The 12,789-nt window shown below is 44.4% G+C and overlaps 1 protein-coding gene across 2 annotated transcripts in view; it reads right to left on the bottom strand.

The window, feature by feature from the left end:
* Window positions 1-12,758, bottom strand: part of drp2 (dystrophin related protein 2) — an 88,980-nt gene extending 76,222 nt beyond the window's left edge. For both annotated transcript variants that reach the window (XM_035409234.1, XM_035409236.1), the window contains exons 1-2: window positions 12,595-12,758; window positions 11,903-12,224 (exon numbers count right to left, since the gene is read on the bottom strand). The gene's annotated coding sequence lies outside the window, so the exon portion shown is untranslated. The remainder of the gene's footprint in view (window positions 1-11,902; window positions 12,225-12,594) is intronic.
* Window positions 12,759-12,789: the final 31 nt, after the last annotated feature.

The raw sequence follows: 12,789 nt of genomic DNA, 5'->3' as shown, positions 1-12,789 counted from the left end.
ATGTGTGTGTATTTGTGTATGTGTGTGTGTGTGTATTTGTGTATTTGTGTGTGTGTGTTTGTGTGTGTGTGAGAGAGAGAGAGGCAGACAGACACAGATGGTACACGTGTAAGATGTGTGCGAGAGAAAGTGTGTGTCTACGCGAGTGATGTGTTGATGTGTGTGGCAGCTTTGACAGAAAGCCACCTAGTGCGTGGAAGTTCTCAGTTAGCTGCCAACAGAATTCCTACATAAGGTGTTCTTTCCTGCTGAGCTGTGAAGGCAAACTCGGATGCAATTCACTGTCTCCCTATCACCCTGAAGACATGCCCAGGCAAAGCTCTTCTGGTGGGTCCAACATTGCACTTCTACCTCCATGAGCTGGCTCACTAAAATGCAAACTCTTTCTGACTGACACCTCCACGGACACCCCCACCCCCTCTCCCTACCTACCTACCATTACCCCTTTCATCATGATCACTGACCCAGAACTTCAAAATCTTTCCATTAACGCCATGACGACAGCCGCAGTACAGTTTCCTTCTTTCAAGGGCCGATATACTCACATGTTCTCTTTGGAAAGTAATCTTCTCAATTTGACATTAATAGGAAGGCACAATCCCACGGAACAGGCCTTGTGACAGTTTTCCACAAAGAAGAGACACAGCCCCTGGAGCAGTACATGCTCCGACTCACTGTAGAGGGACATCACTGCAATCTCCTCTTTGCTCTGTGTTGCCAGCGTACCTGATTCTGAGTCCACGCAAACAACCACGTTGCTCCTTTTTTCGACAACCAAAACACCTGCTCTTTTCCTCTTCCCTATCCCTCTATCATTATCCTTTTGAGCTGGAAGTCACAAGGAAATGGACTTCATGAGAACGAGGTCATCGCTAAAAGGATGAATCGGGTGGCGCGAGATCGCACAGCCCTGGGCTTCTGGTTCATTTCCACGCGGACAAAAGGACAGGAAACGGACCGCGCAGGAGGGTTCACAGCACAGCATCCAATTAAACAGGTCCTGAGGCTCGCCGACCGCCAAACGGGCTGAGGCCGGGCGGTTGGTTACCTCACAGCTGCCTCAGAATCCCTTCCAGAGACAGGCCCATCGTTTCCACTCCTTCCAGCTCAGCGGCTGGTGTTTGATCAAGGCAGGTTCGCTTGTGATCTCAAACACCTGTCACATCGCCAGAAGGGGAAAACAAGGAGAGGCGCTGGTCAAAAGAAGGCCTAGCTGATCCCTAGCCCCTCAGCCTCCTTGAACTACCCCCCGAAATCCAGACAGATTGTTCAAGGACTTAAAATGGATCAGGGTTCCTTGCGCTCACAATTTCAGCAACTCTTTCAACAATTTCAGCAGCGCTTTCAACAACGGCTCGATGCCACGAACCTCCACAGAGTCCGCCATTTCTTTCATCTCACTGATTCACACTCGTACAGTCAGCAGCAACACTTCTGCATTACCTTGACTAAATGAATAAAATAGGAATACTAAGTGTATGGCACAGAGTGGTGATGTACATGAAAACAAAACCGCACCACAATACCGCATTGCTTATTTAACTTAAACGATAGCCTTGTTCAGAGTGCATTACTCTTCACGTAGATTAAAAAGTAATATTTCTGCTTGCACATCACCATATCCAGCTCACATAAAACCATGTATGCATCACAATTTGCTGAGGATATTTTAAGCATGAACAATTTTATACAGTCACAAGAGCAGCTTTCGTGACATCTGGTAAAGGCTACATTGTTTTCCTTAATGACGTCAATGTCCTGAACGTCTGCAGAGTAAATAGAATCGATGAAACACTCATCTGAGAAGCATCTACCAGCAAAGTGCAACCAAGGTTGAAATTGTCGACATCTTCTCGATCGTTCATTTGAGCACTGACCTCTAAAATCTGACAAAAACGTGCTAGTAAATCTAAGCATCTCAGGATTGCGTTTTCATTCATCACTGAACCCTAAATATATTTGCCTCAAAGGGCTTTTATTTGCCTTTAGAGAAGCATAAACCCTAGGGAAGCCATATCCACTCTACTGTTTCACAGGTCAATAACGGCATGTGCATGCATCACCTGGTCCGAGGTCCATTACCGGGACGGTGATTGGTGGAAGCGGCTTAGGCCCGCCCCTCCTTCCCCCAGATTTGACCCCGGACGGGAACGCGTGCGAGCAGATCTAGAGAGAGCGCACGCAGGTCCAAAGCAGAGTCTTCCGCTGCGGGCTCGCCGTGGAGGGCGGAGTGGGGGCGAATCCCACAGGCCCCGCGGCCTGCCTCTCTCTTTAATCCAGTCCGTTGGAGACCTGTCCATTGGCATGGGCCGCTAAGCTGCGCCAATGAATTATTCAGGCTTTCCTGTGAAGCTGCAAAAGGGCGTTCTTGGGAAATATAATCCCTCAGCCAGAACCCTTCGCTGATGCGAGCGCCGCTGGACTCTGCCCGTGCCACACCTGGTCGGCGTTAGGGATTTATGTGGACGGATCGGCCTCCATCATGGCGTTGGGATGAGCGCCACCTGTCCCAGAGCACGTAGCATCACCGGCGTTCTGAACGCTTTCCTTTAAATCAACACAGCGGCTACAGGTAGGAGAGGCCTGAAGATGGGCGCTGTCGCCATACGCGCGTGAATTAAGGCACGAACGCAGTTGAACGAGGGCTGAAATGTCCTTTGCGTTGGTGCAACAGCACCGTACGGCGGCAGTAGTCGATGCCAAACAAATGTGGTGGCAAAGTGGCGGCACTGACTCCACAGCCAGCCTCGTGACCTGGTGCTATCATTTCCATTTGATAGCGCATAAATGCCACTGAGGACATTAGCATGTACGACAAGAGGAACGAAGGGGATTTGCAGAGTCAATTCAGAGCATCTGAATGCGAGAGCACGTCAAACGGAAAGGCAATATTTGCATCTGTAGCCATATTTGCTCGACTCCACGGCCATGCATGCTATATTTGCAAATATCAGCCTGTTCAATGAAAATTGATTTGAGAATTCAAATACAAGTGCTTTTCTTTGCTTTTCATGTACGCTACACTGGTCGCATTTTAAACAAGAAGAGAGTATTTCAAACATTACTCGGCTTGTGATGACACATGTAAGGTAAGCATATTAACCAGGGCAAGGTTAAAAGATTTGAAATCCATTACATATACATGTGCGTGTGTGTGTGTGTGTGTGTGTGTGTGTGTGTGTGACTCAAACATTACAGGCACAACTGCAAACATGCAACAAACAAGTTTCCGTAGTGAGTAGTTTTCAGCTCAAGCATTGATTACGAAGTCGCAACAAATAAACTGCCATCTCATTTAGCCCAAACCATGCCTACTCGTAAATAAAATTAAAAACAATAAGCACCAATTAACAGGTCTGAATTAATTAATGAATCACTGCAATCAGATAGAAAGCAGGCCTTGTGGATGCTGGGCTTAGATGGAGCGTGAAAATGATTTAATTTGGTTTCCCACTGTGCGTGAAGAATGAAAAAAAAGTCCCACCAAATCTGACACAGGCATCCGCACACAGTAAAATGCCCAGGGTTAATCCAACAGCGTTAATTCCAAATGTTACCCGTTAAGAGTTATATCAACACTGTTAAGAGTTGAATTAACACCGGACGTTTTGCTGCGTACAAATGCAGATCCTAAAGCGGCCAGGGGGGGCGAGGCAGGAACCCGAGCAGAGGGTTTGGCGGTGACCCAGCAGGGACACAGAGGGACGCGTCTAACGGCACGGAAACGCGCCGCGGCGACACGCGAGAGAGCCGCCGCTGCCGCGCACCCTGCTCACTGAAATTTAAACGAGGAACAGGGCGCTCGAAAGCCTCGTTTCGTTCATCAGGAGCAGGACGTAAGGACGGACGTCTAACTCCACAGCACGTAGTCTACCGCAAGTTGCGCTCCTTTGCTATAATGTGACTCACTGCTCGCCGAGACAGAGAGAAACACTGAATTTGGCTCTAAAAATAAACACCACCAGAGATAATTAACATATCTTTACAAACTGTGCACCATAAATACTGTTACTAATGCAAGCAGGGCACCAGAGAAAACCAGAGTGATTGTTTTTTAAAAAATCACTTGCTTGAGGAACCTGGTTTGCTGTTCGTATGCCAGCATCCTAGACCCTGCCCGAAGCTTTAGAAAGCAAAACCCCAACATGGACAGAGGGATTCGGTCAATACTCTCAAGGGCTTTTTCCCCACTCCTGCCCATTGCATCCTCTTTGCATTTTCAAAGGTCAAAGTCAGCCCAGCATTAAAAGGTCAGGCCTGAGCGATAATAGCACAGCTGAATCATTTAGCCCTGCCTGTGCAAACGGCTTCCAGGCCTCCAATCACAACCTGATTGAACGTGCAGACATGAAGGTTGTGAAACACACAGTCCCGTACAGGGACTACAAAAATCAGGGCTTAACCCCATTTTGAAACGGGCAGGAATGTACTCTCAGAAGGTGGAAATGACATTACAGAAGCTTATCGTTTCTCACAGGACTGCTGGATTCGTCCAAATAACCGCTTGAACCCATGATGTCTACTGTTTCCATAGGAACAACAAGAGTGAGAATGCGGCAAGTAGCCTAATACTGATGTCCACGAAGATCACAAGCAGCCTTATTGCTATCGCTATTTTTATGCCGCCCAATTGCATAAACATCCATGCCCAAGGCAACCTGAATTTAATGAGGACTAAAATGTATAACAAAATATAGAACAAAACTGATTAAACCGTTTCTGTTATTAATAAAAATCTTGTTAAAAACATGGCTGAACAGTAACTGCTTTGGGGGAAAAAATGATCAATAATTATTGGATATTATAAAGATTAATATAAAGGACTATTGGGTATCTGATCCCGCTGACACATGGTTTAACTGGGTTTTGATTTTCTGAATAAGGGGTTTACACATTGTCTAGATCATATCCGGAATACTTGAGTTTTCTGAATAAGATAGGAATAATGCAAACGTGGTCACTGTTTAATGTGTGGATGTGCTGAATCCTGATCAGGGTGGCCCGTGATTGGTCAAAGCGTTGCCCTGAGGGAGAAGGTTCAGTCGGTGGGACGTGGTTGTCACTAGACGGCCACCCCAGAAAGGACAGAAGTCCCGCCCTGTTAAAAATGTGTGTCGTGCTAATCCTACCATGACAACCACTCAAGGGAACATTGTGGCCAATAGGGTTCTTGTGCCCATCATGTTTAGTCTTTCTAGGGGGGCCTTCTAGTGACAACCGTGGGACGTCAGCGTCTCATCACGCGCCATCAAACCCCCACTGATCCATGGGACATGTGGTCCATTTGTGGCAACTGTGCACAAAGCGTAGTCCTCCCACGCAAGGACTGCACAGCTCAGCTGGCAGCTAGTGGTGGAGCCTGGCTGCACCCTCCTGAATTGGCAGAAGGGACTGCAGTGATGAGAAAAGCTTATCAATACGGATACAACTGAGCATTCTAAATGGGGGGAAAAAAGATTTATCTGGATAAAAATGGCTTTCAAAATAAACAGGAAAAAGGGTTACAAGGCTGAAAAAAGTACGTGCACTGAAAGCATTAAGTGCATGAGGAATAACATTAGACAGAAATATGAAATGCATGAGCACTGTTCGAGTGGTATGTATTCCTGATATGTTACTCCTTTTCTGCCTTTGAAATAATCACATAAAGCTGCAACAGTTCTCCTCCAGGCTGTGATTTGCTTGACTTCCTTTATGCTTATACATAAATTATGAGAGTGTTGGTGAAAGTCTCCATCTTACAGAATCTCTGTGTACAAGCAGTCACTTCCCAGGTTTCAAGGAAACATGACCAGCCTTCAAACATCTAAATGGATAAAAGCGTCTGCCAAATAAATGAAATGTAAATGTAATGTAATCTATGCGTTTTATCTTGAGTACATGCATTCAAGTTCAATATTATTTTCAGATATGTACAGACATTCAACACTCCAAGGATTACTGAACAGACCAAGATAATCTGGGTACAAATGTTAATTTTGAGAAATTACAGGATTTTAAAAAAATCTAGAATAGCAATTATTTCATCACATATAACCAAATTAAAGCCGGTCCAGGGTGTGTTCCTGCCTCGTGCCTGGTGCACGCTGGGATGGGCTCCAGCACCCCCCTCGACCCTGCCCAGGAGAAGCAGGTATAGATGATGGATGGATGGATGAACGGACGGACAACCAGGGTAGAAGGTTCCCTGCAGAAACGCCCAAACTGAAGACTTGGCTTGGCTCTGATGTATTCTTCAGAGCCTAACAAACTCTGACAACAAACAGAATTCTTTTAACTTAGTCTATTAAGATATGTGCTGACACGTGGAGTCCCTCAAAAGTTATTCAGAAAACTTCTCAAGGTAAGGTTGTGGGGAGTAATTTCCCTTAGCTCAGAGGAAAAAAAATATGCTTGCATTGTGTCGGCATAACTGTACAATCTCAAAAACGGCAATGGCCCGCATCCTGCACACCGAGCTTCCATCCCAAATGAATTACAGGCTGCAGATTGAAAGAGCGCTGTGCCCGCCTTAAAAAGGAGTTCGCCTCTCTCTCTCTATCTCACGGTCACGGACGGCCACCATCCACGCAGGACCCGATAAGAGAGCCTTCCACTGGAAATGAACGTTGCGTGTCCTACATTCTGCTGCACACACACAATGTAGCGACACGCGTCGGTAATGGAGGGGGGGGGTGGGGTGGGGGCGGGGGGACGCACACCTAAAAGCAGCGAATAAAAGCGCACGGAATTAATTACGGCACGGCGCCGACCTTTTCCGTTCAATAAATCACAGAGCCGAGAGGGGGAAGCAGCCGGCGTCGGTCAGGTGGGTGCGGGAAGCCGAGGTTTGATAAACGATCTCCTCCCAGGATCTGGAGCTGCATCGACCAGGACGGCACACGAGGAGCACTTTCCTTTTTTTTCCTTTTTTTTTTTTTTAGACAGCAAACTGGATTCTGCCCGAGAACGTCTGCCTCCCAACACGGGGGGCTATTTAACGATACTCCCCCTTTTTGGCCTGTCAAACATATCAACCGCCAACAGCAAAACTTTCCCCAAGACACTCAATTAAGCTGCAGCCAGCACATCACACAGTAACACAGCCATAATGCAGCTTTGTGGGTGGGCGGGTGGTTGAGGGAGGGGGTGGTGAGGGGGGGGTGGGGGGGGAGTTGGGACTCCTAAAGGCTTTTAGGGATGCAACAGCACAAAAGCAAAAGCAGCTGGGCCTTTCAACTGGAGCATTCAACGGCCACAGGGGCTTTTTATTTCATTTCATTATATCTTCAGTCTTTAAAGAGTAAGGAAAGAGGTTCAATTTAGCAAATCAGAAAACCAATTCATTGAATTAATGAGTGGCTCGAGCAGAATGGCAACCAGAAACCCTTCAGTCTCCGGGCAGAGCTGCAGCTCCAGTGTCCAAATATACACTCTGCCCTTCTCCCATGCACAGCGCAGGCAAGAGCCATGCATACAAATGTGAATTCATATCAAATTAATATGTCGCCAGAAATGAGACTTAATCATGCGTGTAATGCAGAACAGCAAATGAGCAAACACTGGCCACATAATCTGTCAATAAACATAGAGGGAATGACAGTGAATGTGCTTCCATCATCACTGTGGGACAGCTACTCTTAGTAGAGTGACATTATTTTCCAGCAGCTCTCCATCATATACACCCCCATGTAATCTGATCTGTGTGCAGTTTACCACCTCAGACATGCAAAGGCCTTTTTTCCTTTTCATTGCCTTAGCAGCTAAACAATGCCAAAATCCAACGATGGAAGAAAGAACATGCAAAAAATATATAAAATTTTAAAAAATCCATTAAATAGTTGTTCCTCCCTCTTCAGTCATAAAAAATACTTCCATACACTGAAATTATAGTTTTGGCAAAAATTGGTTACCAAAAAGTTTATCAAAGATTTGCTCATTTACAGTCAGTACTGTCCATTAGATATGCCTCCTGGATATAAAGATGGGGCTAGACGCTAGCTAACTTACCCACAATGCAAGGTGCTCACTGCAAGACGGATAACTCTCATAAGGCTAATCACTGTGCAGATGCTTAAATTATAAAACACTTGCACGTTTCACAAGATGAAAAGCAACCGACTCCGTTGATGTCTTGACCAGATCTTATTCTGACACGGCAGATACATATTAAACGAAGTGGATCGCGCAATCAAGATGGCTTAAATATTAATGTCCGTTTGCAGGCTAATGGGCCAGAGTGAACAAAGACGGGGAGGCCATTACAGAGTAAAAGGCCGCTAAACACAGTGGCCATTAAGGCGGATTAAATGGAAGCCACGACGACAGCCTGACCTGCTGTCAATTACAGTTCCTGCCGAACCCTCCGACTACAAACCGCATTCACTTGTGAAAACAGCAGCAGACACTCCTTGTTTTCTCTTCATCACGGGAGATGGCGCATCTTTTCTGACACAATGCAAATTTAACTATAACCGTAAGCTGCTGCCTAATTTAAATGACTCTTTTAAATGTCTCGCCATTTTCAGCGTTTTGCTGATAAAGAACGAGTTTTCACAACAAAATGGGGAAACCAGTCAGCCCCTTGGAAACCATTAGAGACAGCTACGTCTACAATGATTTAATTTTTTATCTTATCGTTCTGGTGTAGGCCTATAACTGACACTGCGGCAATATTTTCTGTTTAAAAAAAGACTAGACTCAATACCACCCACTGTGCACAAGCAATGCACACAAGACTAGAGACCCAAATACATTTGTTGCAACAGGCTACAGGATGACAGTGAGATACAAGTGTTAAAAAAAAAAAAAAAAAAACCCTTTATTGAATACTCAGTCCGGGAGCTCAAAGTGCCAATGATTCCAGATGTGTGGCCTCCTTCTGGGCAGGCTACATTCCTCCGATGGCCTGATGTAGCTTTATTCCCTCACCCCCCCACTGGAAACATGGGAATAACCTGGGGGCTCTCAAATGAGCCATCAAAGAAACCAACTCAGTCCTACCATCTCATCTTCTGCCTTTGTGTCCCATTAACCTAAGGGACACGTTACAGTCTGGGAAAAAGTTTCACTGCAGTTACAAAGCGCACCGCCTCAATCACGGGGTGTATCTGTCCCTGTCCTTTCAAATAATTAACCGGTTTTATTTACTTGTTGTTTCGTTTCCCAATCCACAGCACTAAAAAAACTCACTGGATAAAAGGGCAGTTGGCACTGCATGTTAAATAATCCACCAAAATGTGTCTGGGCAGATGAGCTAAGCATTAATAAGCTGACATCTGTTAGCAAATTCTGAATCATCGCTACCAGAGTGGACGCGGATTGGTGTCCAGGATGAGGAGGTTAACAGTTAGAAAACTGCTGTTCTCTCTCTTCTTTCTCCTTTTCCCTGAGCACAACCCTGAGGACAATGGGAAAGACCAGTAATCCAGTGGCTCCTGAATGCACAGACCTCTATTAGAATGAACATGGTTAACCAACATGTAAACCAGTTAAAATATACTGTGATGATTCAGTAAAATGACATTATTGATATGTAATCAAATTATTATCAGATATTAAGATTGACAGCCAGGTACCATGTGGCCCATCGATGTTGGAGATCATTACATCACACAAGGCAAGCCACATTAAAGTTATTTTACACATTATTTATTTATCAGTTCATTTGCTGACTTATTTTTGTGTAAGTCATCCCTAGGTTGTAGGCGGCATGGTGGTGCATTGCCTAGTCCTGTTGCCTCACAGCAAGAAGATCCCGGGCTTGAATCCCTGGGTTCAGGACCTTTCTACGTGTAGTCTGCATGTTCTCGCCATGTCCTCGTGGGATAATAATGAATAATAATTCTCTGGTTTCCTCCCACAGTCCAAAGACATACAGGTTAGGCTAATTCGAGAGTCTAAATTGGCCGTAGGTATGTGTATGTGATTAAATGGTGTGTGTGCCCTGCGATGGATTTGCGGCTTGTCCAGGTCGTATTCCTGTCTCTCCTGTATTCCTTAGTATTTCAGTCTCTCGCCCAATGCATGCTGGGATAGGTGCCAGCACTCCCCATGAACCTGACTTGGAATAAGTGGGTCAGATAATGGATAGATCCCTCAGTTGCCCCATTTTCCATTAAAACAAAGAAAAATTAAAGATTTTCATGTTTGTTCCCAATAGGCCTAGTTACAATCTGAACACACCACTTTTTCTCCTGAGGATTTAAACCAAACATGACGTTCCCCATACCATGAGAAACCTCACAGACCACAAGTCAGCCAAAGGCAAAGCCAAAGTTTTACTTTGTTTTAATGAGTGCTTGCAAATACAGCTTTAATATTAAAATATGACACAAGCCTTTTGACCATGATATTCAAAATGGAAACTGGAATTAAAGGGGCTGTATAGGCAACATTTTGTTTTAAAAATTTTGAAAGAGGTTAGTACACTGGCAGGAATATCTTTGACTTGTATATCTGTTCTCCACTAAGCTAGCTTCTCTCTACTAATTAAAGTAAGTGATTTTGAAAAATGCAGAACTGAAATCATAGATTTATAAAGTAGCTTGCTGCCTTAAAGCAATTTCAATAAATAACTAATTGTAACTAGAACAAAGGAGAGTCAAACACACTGGCCAATGCAGACGGACTGTGAACGACACGTGCATCAGGAAAATGTGTCCTGAGTGTAATGGAGAGGAGAAGATTGCCATTGTGCGGAAACTACTATTGATGTTTCACATTCATTGAACTGAACAGCATTTTATATAGCAGAGGACCAGTAAGATGGGTGAATGCCTTTGGGGGGGGGGGGGGGGGGGGGGGCAAAGCAAAAGACCTGAATTACAAAATTTCTTGTTTTCTGTTGATCATATTTCACGCAGTACACCCACCCACCCTCTTCGCCAAGGAGAGTTTGGTGTCAGCACCACAACCCACTCTGTCATGGGAATTATTTCATCACTCCCGAGCCAGAAATGTGTACTTCGAGACAGATTTTTTTAATATTCACCACGCTGAAACAAACTGCCACAAGCTCATGGCACTGTCAGGATTTTAAAGAAGATCAAAGGATGCACCACAATGGTGCTTTTTAAGAATCTTAAAGCTGCTATTAAAAAACATTGTCATCTAAAGTGGAATAAATCCTTGAATACAAACGGGGAAAGGTAACGTTTCCGATTTTGACAAAAGAAAACGTCATTCTGCATCAATTTACATTCCTTGATCAAGGAAACTCCCTTGTTGAACACGTTTAATTTCAGGTGCCGTTACCAATGGTCTCAGTGTACCAGCAAAACCTGACAGTAGCCAGATCGTCAAGCAGTTTCTCCAACAGACAGTAGGCTATTTTCCGATTCAGACAATCAACTTGATGCCACACGTCAGTGTGCTTAGACTCTTGTAGTAGTTATTCCGTGAGCAATAATAAAAACATACGGTTACATACTAAATCCCAACTAGTTAAAAAAATACCTTTCAATAACCCCGGTGGGAGCCTTGTGACATATCCTTTCGCATTTAAATACAATGCAAACATTATTTTCTAGTAATGCGTCGTACAACCCAGTAGCCGAAACAAAACAACCGCACCAGGAATATAACTCCGTTAGTTAAGGTCGAAGAAAATGAACCAAGACAAAAACAAACTCGAAGTACCGGCAGCGTATATTTATTTCCGAATGGATTTGGGATGCAGTTACCCATAGTAGCAAGCTGGGACAGGACTTGACATCATTTAATATTTTAACACTTCTTTGTCCTTTCACATACTGCCGAAATTCTAGAACATCCAGCCGAACACTAAATATTATGTTCGTTTATAAAAACTCAGGATACTGAATTCATTTGAGAGACCTCTGATGATCAATCCTCATCCTCCAATTAAATGCTGTCTGATACATAACAGGGCACTTGTAAAGTAAAAATCCAAATATCTTACCTTTTTCTTGTCCGCCTGGGATCGGGTACGGAGTGTTGTTTTAGAGAGCCATCAACGGAACTTGTTTGCCTGGCATAAAATCCCCCTCGTATGTGACAAGCAAATAAATGGAAAGTCGCTCAGACACAAATGAACATTTCAAACGGCGGCACAGCGCTCGGGTCGGCTGAGCGCCGCGAAGGCAGAGAAATCTCGCTGACACTGACGCTGACATCAGAGAGACGTTTTTAAGGTGGTTCGCACTGTCCTTTCAATGGACTCGGTTTTCATTCGGCTTGCTGCTCACTCGTGTACACATATCTCAATGAAAGGTCTGGGTTTGCTAGAACAATGATGGAAAATGGAAATGACGTCACATTGATGTAGGGGCTAATTCAGAAACACAAACAAAACAGTTATTTAAACAATTTTTTAAGACCAGCTTTCACTATTCTGCAATTGTTGCACATTTCATTATCATTCAATGACAGGAAGGCACACTATCATTTCTAACACACGCTTAGACTACAACCGAAAGAAATAGGCCAGCTCATTTGAGGACGTTCACGTACAATTATTTTAGCTACAGTATAACCAGGCAACCATTAAATATTTAAATATAACAATAGGACTCTCTTAAATATTTTGGCGGCAAACTTTCAACGTGAAATGACATTAATCATCATCAGTAAGTGTGTAAGATCTGTACATACACATCGGACCGGCGCAGGCCTATGAAACGAATAAAAATATGTACTTCCCAAATGAAATTTAAATTTGGTGGGTAGAAAAAACGGGCATATACGTTAATAAGTTTAAGTGAGCTTCTGAACAAGTTCACTTCTCAATAATACCAATCTCTGGTCCGGGGAAGCAAGAATGGGTCACTACCCAGGCCTGTACTTGCT

This window comes from Anguilla anguilla, chromosome 3, assembly GCF_013347855.1.
Source record: "Anguilla anguilla isolate fAngAng1 chromosome 3, fAngAng1.pri, whole genome shotgun sequence".
In the NCBI taxonomy this organism is placed as follows: Eukaryota; Metazoa; Chordata; class Actinopteri; order Anguilliformes; family Anguillidae; genus Anguilla; species Anguilla anguilla.
The sequence above is the reverse complement of the archived record's forward strand: the minus strand, read 5'-3'. Positions and strand labels throughout refer to the sequence as shown.